At 37.6% G+C, this 9,135-nt stretch overlaps 1 long non-coding RNA gene across 1 annotated transcript in view; it reads right to left on the reverse strand.

Moving 5' to 3' along the window:
• Positions 1-7,723: 7,723 nt before the first annotated feature.
• LOC115941533 (uncharacterized) overlaps positions 7,724-9,135 on the reverse strand; it is a 63,458-nt gene continuing 62,046 nt past the window's right edge. The window contains exon 4 of the long non-coding RNA XR_014147122.1: positions 7,724-7,860. This is a non-coding gene — a long non-coding RNA (uncharacterized LOC115941533). The remainder of the gene's footprint in view (positions 7,861-9,135) is intronic.

Here is a 9,135-nt window from a genome sequence, read left to right on the forward strand (position 1 = left end):
GCTTGGCATTCAGCGTGGTAAACCTATCCTGAAGCAAGGCTGTGTGGGATGGGGAGGGGGGCGGGTGAAAAAAATTAAGAGTTAGAGTAATCAAGCATTGTGAAGACAGTACAGAAATTAAATCCCGAAAGACAAAAGCAGACTGAAATTTGGGTGACAGAATTAAGTATTCAGGATTCACATCACACATTCACAATTGCTTGATTGTGGCAAAGGTTCTATTGTAGTGCACCAGGGGAAGGATAACCTTTTTCATAAATGGTTCTGGATCATTTGGATATTCTCATTAAAAAAAAAATAACCTTGACCCCTACCTCAAACCATAGGCAAAAATCAGTTCCAGGTGGATTGTCAACTTAAGCATGAAAAGAATAAAGCTTCCAGAAGATAACTTAGAAGTATATCTTGATAACTTCAAGGTAAACAAAGATTTCTTAAATAGGTCACACAAAATTTTAACCCAAGGAAAAGATGACAAATTGGACTACACTAAAATTAAGATTTCTACTTATCCAAATATACCATTAGGACAGGGAGAAGGTAAACCACAAAATAGGAGAAAATATTTGCAATACATAAATCCTGCAAAGGACTTAAATCTAAAATATATTTTTAAAAATCCTAAAAATCAATAAGGAGACAGACAATCCACTTAAAAATGGACAAAAATGTCAAACAGCACTTTACAAAAGAGGATTTCCAAATAGTCAATAAACAAATGATAAGGTATTCAACACCATTAGTCATAAGGGAAATGCAAATTAACACCACAATTAGATATTATACCACATAGCCACAAGTACGGCTAAATTTATATAAATTGACATGCACTGCAGGTGGGAGCATAAATTGGTATCAACACTTAGGAAAACTATTTGGCAGTTCACTGGAGTTGAACAAAGGCATATCCTATGATCCGGCGTTCATTCCCTAGGTATATATGAAACCCAACTGCATGCATGCATTCACTAGAAGACATGTGCAGTGATGTTCACAGTAGACCCAAGTTGAAAACAACCTAAATGTCCATCAACAGCAGAATGAATAAAGAATAAACTGTGGTCGGGCACCTGGGTGGCTCAGTCATTAAGTGTCTGCCTTCGGCTCAGGTCATGATCCCAGGGTCCTGGGATCGAGCCCCGCACTGGGTTCCCTGCTCAGCGGGAGGCCTGCTTCTCCCTCTCCCACTACCCCTGCTTGTGTTCCTGCTTTAGCTGTCTCTGTCAAATAAATAAATAAAATGTGTAAAAAAAAAAAAAAAGAATAAACTGTGGTCTACTTATGCAACAGAATACCACACAGTAATAAGAATGAACACATTTAACACATACACACAGAAGAATCTCATAAGCAGGTTGTATGAAAGAAGTCAAACAGAATAGAGCACATACTGCATGATACCATTCATATAAAGTTCAAAAACAGACACAACACATCTATGCTGTTAGAAATTACATTAGTGGTTACCCTCAGAGCACAGTAACTCAAAGAAGGCATGAGAGAGATTTCCAGGGTACTGAAATGTTCTGTTCTCTTCACTTTGTAAAAATCATCACACGGCACATTTATGTCCTATACACTTGTCCATAACTGTGTTATATCTCGGCATAAAGTTTAATTAAATTTGCACAAATAATAAAGTAATTCAGGATTTGCAGGGGCATGATTTGGAGCCAGGACTGCTCAAAAATAATCCTAGAGAGTCCAGAAAGGAATTCCTCTTGTTTGCCATGAAGGTGGTGGTGACAGTGCTGGTATGTGTAGGGGCTGAGGGTACCCATCATCTGAATGGTGTAAGATTGTGTCAGGTCAATAAAGCACGGTAAAAAAAAAAAAAAAACAACCATTAAATTCCAAATACTGGGGATAATTTCATCTGGGGTTTGTGTGTATGCATGCACATGTTACGTGATTGTTGGCACTGATTTTCCTGTTTTCTATACAAACCAGTATAAATTGCTAATAAGGCTGAGTGTGTTCACTTTCCCAGGAAGGTTCCCACTTCATTTCATCAATGGACTTCAGTTCTAGTTATAGAATTCAGGCATCAGAGAACCAGGTGGGGGAAGCAATCTGAGGATAGTGCAGTGCTCAGGACACTGGAAACTATACCACATAGCCACCACCTACTTACAAAAGAGTTTGGATGATTCCAAAGAATCATCGTGGGGCCTTAGAGCTGAACACAATCTTTAAGATGACCAGAGTTGTCTTTAAAATGTAAATTGCTTTTGTCTGGAAGGAGCAGGGGATTTTGCACAGTCCTTGAGGACACAATGGGAGAGATTTCAGCTCACGGGAAGAAAGAACAAGGGGCTCTGTCAGCACCTACTGAGTTCACTGGATGATTTCAAGCACAGTCTAAGAGAACTACTCAGTGGGGACGCTGGGGTGGGAATTCAAGCCCTGCATGTGTGGTTGGCTGTATCATTCCAGAACAGTGGCTCCCAACTGGGTGCAATTTTGCAGCTCAAGAGTTTCAGCAATGCTGAGACATTTTTGGTGGCTCCCCACCTGTGGCGGCAGTAGTTCCTGGCATCTAGTGGGGAGGGCCAGAGATGCTGCTAAAGAGACTGCAAGGAAGACACAGGACAACCCCCACGCATAACAAAGAACTGTCTGGCCAAAAATGTCAATGGTGCTGGAGCTGAGACAGGAGGGGACGACAGGATTTACTTGGTAATTGCTAGAATTTGTTCTGCCACCAAAAGCTACACTTTGGATCAAAAAGCACTAAATTTCTTGTATGTGTCACAGCTCTAGGATAAACCAGTTATGTAAAATTTTCAGATGTTAAGTCACAAATGCATTACAGATACTCAAAATAGCCTTTATTTTATTGTTAACTTGCTTTTGTTGCCTTCAATTTCAAGTCTTACTTAGCATCTAAAACGTCACAAAGGTTGTCCTTATTATTAACACTCACGGTGCTGTGAAGATCCAATGCTGTCTGCATACTAGAATGAAGTATGTTGTTGAATTCTATACCCTATGTTTCAAGTTCATCCTTTAGTCAAGTTTGTAACACAGTCAACAAGCACACATCAACCTAGTTTTACATTGTGAAATAAAAATAACCATGCCATCAACCTTGTCTGTGAACAATATCTCAACAGTCTGAGAAAGCAGGTCTTCCTGTAACAGGCATATTAAGCCATTATTCTACGACATGAGGATGTTGCTTCTGTAGGATATTATCTAGCTATGTAAAAGCAAAGTGTATTATTTGTTATTAGAGTTAAAATAGTCTCTCATTATGCACAGTTTGATATCAATGACATAAACGCAATTATGTTGCAATCAAGTAAAATGGCATTGTTGGCAGGTTCCACTTATCATTCCTAAATTACCACACTGGCAAAAGTCAAGCACTTATTAGTGCTACCGCAAAGCCAATCAAATAGTCTATTCACACGGTCCCCTTTGGTGTTTCTCAAAAGTTGTGCTCACACCTGGGGAGCATAATTAATTCATGGTGTTATTGTTCAGTTTGCCCTCCTCAAGAACTGCTCCCCCCGCCCCCACCAAGACTGGGGTTTATCTTTCTAGAGTTTAATAAGAACCAAATTCACTTTTGTTGAACCCCAGTCTCTATTAACTTCTTTATTAATCAGAATTTTCAATTTCTTGCATATTCTTCATTTATCAGGCTGACAAGGAAATGATACCATTGTGAAAATGCCACTCGGTATAATGTTCAGACAATGGTCTGTTCCAGTTCATTCTATTCCCCAGTTAACAGGGTAAGCCAACAAGAGACCTAAAAGAATTCATTTTCTTGAAAGTCTTTCTATAATATATTACTTACTTTCAAGGTTTAATAAGTATATTAATACAAATTACAGCTAACACATGTCGTACTTACCATGGGCCAGTCACTGTGCTTTATGTATATTAACTCATTTAATCTTCGTTGCAAACAAGGAAAAAGCTACTATTTTTCTCTTCACTTTACTGAGAAAAGAATTAACTTATAACTGATTATTGAATAATAATTATAAATGACTCACCCAGGGGAAATAAATGCTAAGTTCAAGTGGAGATCTGAACCGAGCACTCTGGCCCCACTCATTTAACCCCTATACTGTACGTATGGCCAGGGTAGAGTTTATGTTTATGTGCAATAGCTTCTTAAGGATCTGACAGATTCTGTCAAGACTATCATAAGGGACATGAATTGCCATTGAAGAATATATAAATAAAGTAAATGTAAGAAATTGGGTGAGGGTGGGTCCTGGGAAAGGGGAGGAGGTGGTTTAGGGCCTGAGCTCAGTTAATATGGGGGATTTAAAACTGTTGCAGTTCTCCCTCTGATATTAATACCAATACACACTAATTGGGAGAAATATTAAAGTATATAAAAGAAGGAATTAAAAATTACCAATTATTCCATTAGTAACACTGTAAAGAATGTTTTGCCAGTCTTTTTCTATATCATATTGATGCATTAAAAAAATTAAACGCAGTTTATAATATAGTAGTTACATGGATTCTCAAACAGAAGGCTCTAAACCTCACATCTCTAGGCTGCAGCTTCCTCATCTGCAAAATGGGTATCAGATTAGAATTTACACCCACTGAAGCACAAGGAGATGTTTCATGTAAAATGCTAAGTATTATGCTTGGCATATAGCAAGCACACCACCAGTTAGGTACTATTACATTATCAGCTATTCGTGGCATTTTAACTTGCCTTCCTACTCAAGTTTAGACTGTTTCCTCACTTTCATTAACTATTCTTGAAAAACAGTTTGTAATAGTGTGTTACAGACTTAGTTTCATTTTGTAGTCTTCTAATTTTTTTCCTCAGGATAAAATTCCACAAGTGAAATGGCTGTTTCCAACGATACAAATAAAGTATGTTGAAACTTTTATTGCATATTTCCAGATTATGTAAGATTATGCAAATAGTATTTCCATCTTTGCAAATTGATATCCAGAAAGAGCATGCCATGTACATTGTTATCCGGGGTATGAGAATGTGTGAATCTGTGGGATTAAAATATTATGATTATTTCTATTATTTGCCAATTGAATTAGTTTTAAAATGGTGACATTTTAATTAGACTGATTTTATACTAATGAATCTGAAATTTTTATATGTTTGTTAAGCATTTGTATTTCTTTTGTGAATTCCCTATTCATGTCCTTTGTGTTTCCACCAGGGCATTCGGGTCTTACTGTTTAAAAAGAGTGCTTTCTGGTTTCCCCTCATAATTCTTGTGTTCAACAAATATTTATTATTGGTACCTCCTCTAGGCCAGTTTTATAACTTTTGTTACAAAGACTATGACATATTTTGTTTTCATTTGCTTTCACATTTTGTACATAATAATTTTGATATACAGATATTTTTAATTCTTTGGTAATTAAATCTATCAGTGCTCTCCTCTAGTTTCTGACTTTGGTGCTGGGCTTTAAAAGATCTTACTTAGAGCTGTATAATATATTCATTTATGTCATCCTAATTTTTTAATGACTTTATTTTCATATTTAAATATTTATCTAGAATTTATGAAGTAGGAATCTAATGTAATCACATTTTTCTTTCTAAGTAGCCAGTTGTTGATTTTCTCTATAAGAAAATTTCCTGACCTCTTTATTTCCTGATAATTTCTTTTCCTATATCCACCTGTTCTCTTTTCTTAGCATTTTGTTGTTGTTGGTAAAGGGGGAGGGGGATAGGGGTAGAGAGAGAAGGAGAGAGAGAATCTTAAGCAGGCTCCTTGCCCAGGGTGGAGCCTGACACGGAGCTCACTCTCACAACCCTGAGACCATGATCTGAGCCAAAATCAAGAGTTGGATGCTTAACCAACTGAGCTGCCCAGGCACTCCTAAAATTTCCGTTATAGGTATATTAGACCTCCTTATTCAGTCCTTCATTACTTATCTTTTGAAATTTTTTCACATTGTTCTCATCTCTTTATTCTTTGCCTCTGAAACTTGGATTAATTCCAAGAGTTATCATTTCCTTCATTGACTGAATGTCCTGCAACAGCAAATCTGATCTTCATTTAGGTTTTAAAAAGGGGCAATCAATTCTTCTTCTATGCTCCGTTTTCTGAATTCAGATTGTTGTTCTTCACAACCACCTTGCTTATTTCTTTTTTAAAAGTTTATTTATTATTATTAATTTTTTAGTAATCTATGAACCCAACATGGGTCTCAAACTTATGACCCCGAGATCAAGAGTTGTATACTCTTCCAACTGAGCCAGCCAGGTGCCCCCCACCTTGATTATTTATAGACTTGACAACCTCTTCTCTATCACGTTAAGATCACAGATTAAAAACTTGAAAGTTTTTAATATAGTCCAGTAACTATAGCTCATAAGAAGACATCAGCTCTGATTCTTCAGCATAGGCCCCTTGTTTCAAACAGAAATACCTTTTCATATATCTGATGGATTCTGCCTGTTTCCTTATCCTTAATGAGGCACTTGTGCTTGTTCAATCCTGGGAATTGAGATGGTTTCTGTCAAAGATTATTTGGATGTTAGTCTGAATCTTTCAGATCCAGATAATAAGTGAAATGAAAGTTTGGGCACTAATGCAATTTTCTTTTATTCAGAGTATAAATACTGAATGGCCTGGGTCACTAAAGCCAGAGGTGGACACAGCAGGAAGAGCAGTCTCCAGGCTGGAGCGGAGGTTCTTTGTTTGTTGGGCAGCCCAGAATTAGCTGCATCAATGCCTCAATTTTTTGTTTGTCATGCTCATCTTCTTGAGGAGCCAGATGAGACTCTCTGTCTGTGTTTAGCATAAGCCAGGAAGAACCAGCCCTGGCCCACTGAGTGTGACATGCCCTGACCTCGCTAGCCTGTGCCAGACCATCACAGCAGCAATCCCCCTAGACGAGGGCTGGAGAGGGAGATCTACCAAGAACCATGCCCCCCGACTTCCGAGTCTCAAATGGAAAGCCTTGATTCCTATTAGTCCATCCTTCACCTGAGTCCACCTGCACTATCACTGACAAACTGGCAAGGTGCAGCCGCTCCTTCATACTCTCCACTCCCAGTTTCTAATGCTTTTTTGTGACTATTTTATACTCAATCAAGTGGAAATCTAGGGAAGTGGCAGACTTCTTGTCTGGGCTCCATTAGCTTCTTATCCAGGAATTCCTCAATTCCCTTCCAGCCTGCACTTAGGAAGTGCCAATGCGGATGGGGAGAAAGCTGCGTCAATTTTCTCTAAGAACACAGGGAAAATTAGCTTCTTTACTTAAAGAAACTAACCAAAGAATTTTTCTACTCTTAGTATGGAGAACTTCACAAGCTGTTTCTTCTTTCTTTCTCTTTTCTTAATTGAGAGCAATAATGCAGAGAAACTCAGATAAAGGGTGTAGTGGGAACTTCACAAACCTTTCTAATTTACTTGCCGGAGATAGAAATTCAGTCCATTTTTTTCAGCATTAGCAGGTAGACCATTATTCCATCTGGCTAAAACAAAAGGTTACCACCAGGTACTAAAAATACATAAGTCCTCTGATTTTTGACCCTATGACAGAATTCAGGCTGAATTTCTTAAAAATTATAAAAGTAGTCCAAGTATAAGGTCGCCAAAGAAATGAGAACAATCAAGGAAGCACATACCTAAATGTACTTGGCATTTCTTTCTAATTAAAACTTGCAAGAAAACAATTACTTGCTTTCTTGGTTGCTCTTTTTCAGGTTTGGTCGTTTTAATAAAGAAATTGTTCCAGTTAAATAAAAAAGGAAAACTCACGATTGTAATATGAATCTCTCAAGCAAAGCCTGTACTTTGGAATTCATGCCACGAAGCAGAGGAAACTTCTCAGGAGAGTAATGGCTGCAGACGTGGCCAGGGAGTTGGTGGGACGGAACCATGGGGGGCGGGTCCTCTGGAACAGAAGGATGGCACTGAATGAGCAGTGGTTTGGAAAACCACAGAGGTCAATAAAAAGCTTAGCTGTTTGGCCTAGAGGGTATTACACTAAGTGAAATAAGTCAGACAGAGAAGGACAAATACCATGTGATTTCACTTATATATAAAATTTAAGAAACAAAACAAATGAATGAACAAACACACACCACACACACAAAAAAACAGAAACAGACCCATAAACACAGAGAACAAATATGGTTGCCAGAGGGGAGGAGGATGAGGGGCTGGACAAAATGGGTGAGGGAGAGTGGGAGACAAAACCTGGAGTTATAGAAGGAATAAGGTGTGGAGATAAAAGGCACAGCATTGGGAATACAGTCCATGGAATTGTAATAGCATTGTATGGTGACAGATGGCAGCTCCACTGATGGTGAGCACAGCATCACGTATAAACTTGTCAAATCACAATGTTGTACACCTGAAACTAATATAACACTGTGCGTCAACTACACTTCAATTAAAAAAAAAGCCTTAGTTTTGTATTATTTCTAAACAGGGCAGAGAATGTAGATAAGAATTCAGGATCAATTTTCCTAGAAGAGACTCTTTCGCCTTTTATTTTCTCTTGTTACCTGGTAAATCGTGACCATAGATTATGAAACAAGCTATGTTCCTTATATTGTTTCTCTTGCCTTTTATAAAACAAGAAACTGTAAATAGGATGTATAGAATATTACATTAAATTTATTTTACACAAAATAAAATAATGGGGAAACTCAAGGTCACATTGGTTGGGACTAATTATAAACTGCTTTCTTTATATAATGAGCAGAAAGTTGGATATGTCCAAATTTAAATTTGTCATTTATTGGAAATCGAAAACTTGATATATTTTAAAAACACTTTAGTAAGCAAATTGATATAGCAGAATAAATCAACAGGAAAACACAGTTTGGGGTTATGGAAAACAATAGGAAGGAGTGACATTTAATATGCTCACAATGATGTTTGGGTACAAAGCCTTGTTCGGTAATGAGCTATCATTTCACTCTCAGAATGTTAGCCTTTAGAAATATGTCAGGCATCAATGTCACAAAGTGAATCAGAACAAAATAACTGAGCAAACCTCAAAATGTGAAACCAAGACACTGTATAAAAACCCTTCTGAACCAGAGCAGCTAAAAGTAAAAAGAACAAGTGAGAAAACCACAAGTGAAGGAAAATGGCCCCCCCAAACCTATTAAATGTTCTACATAATCAGATTATTTGCCAATAATAAGACCTTACCTCT

This window comes from Leptonychotes weddellii, chromosome 7, assembly GCF_054177405.1.
Source record: "Leptonychotes weddellii isolate Sample4059 chromosome 7, ASM5417740v2, whole genome shotgun sequence".
In the NCBI taxonomy this organism is placed as follows: Eukaryota; Metazoa; Chordata; class Mammalia; order Carnivora; family Phocidae; genus Leptonychotes; species Leptonychotes weddellii.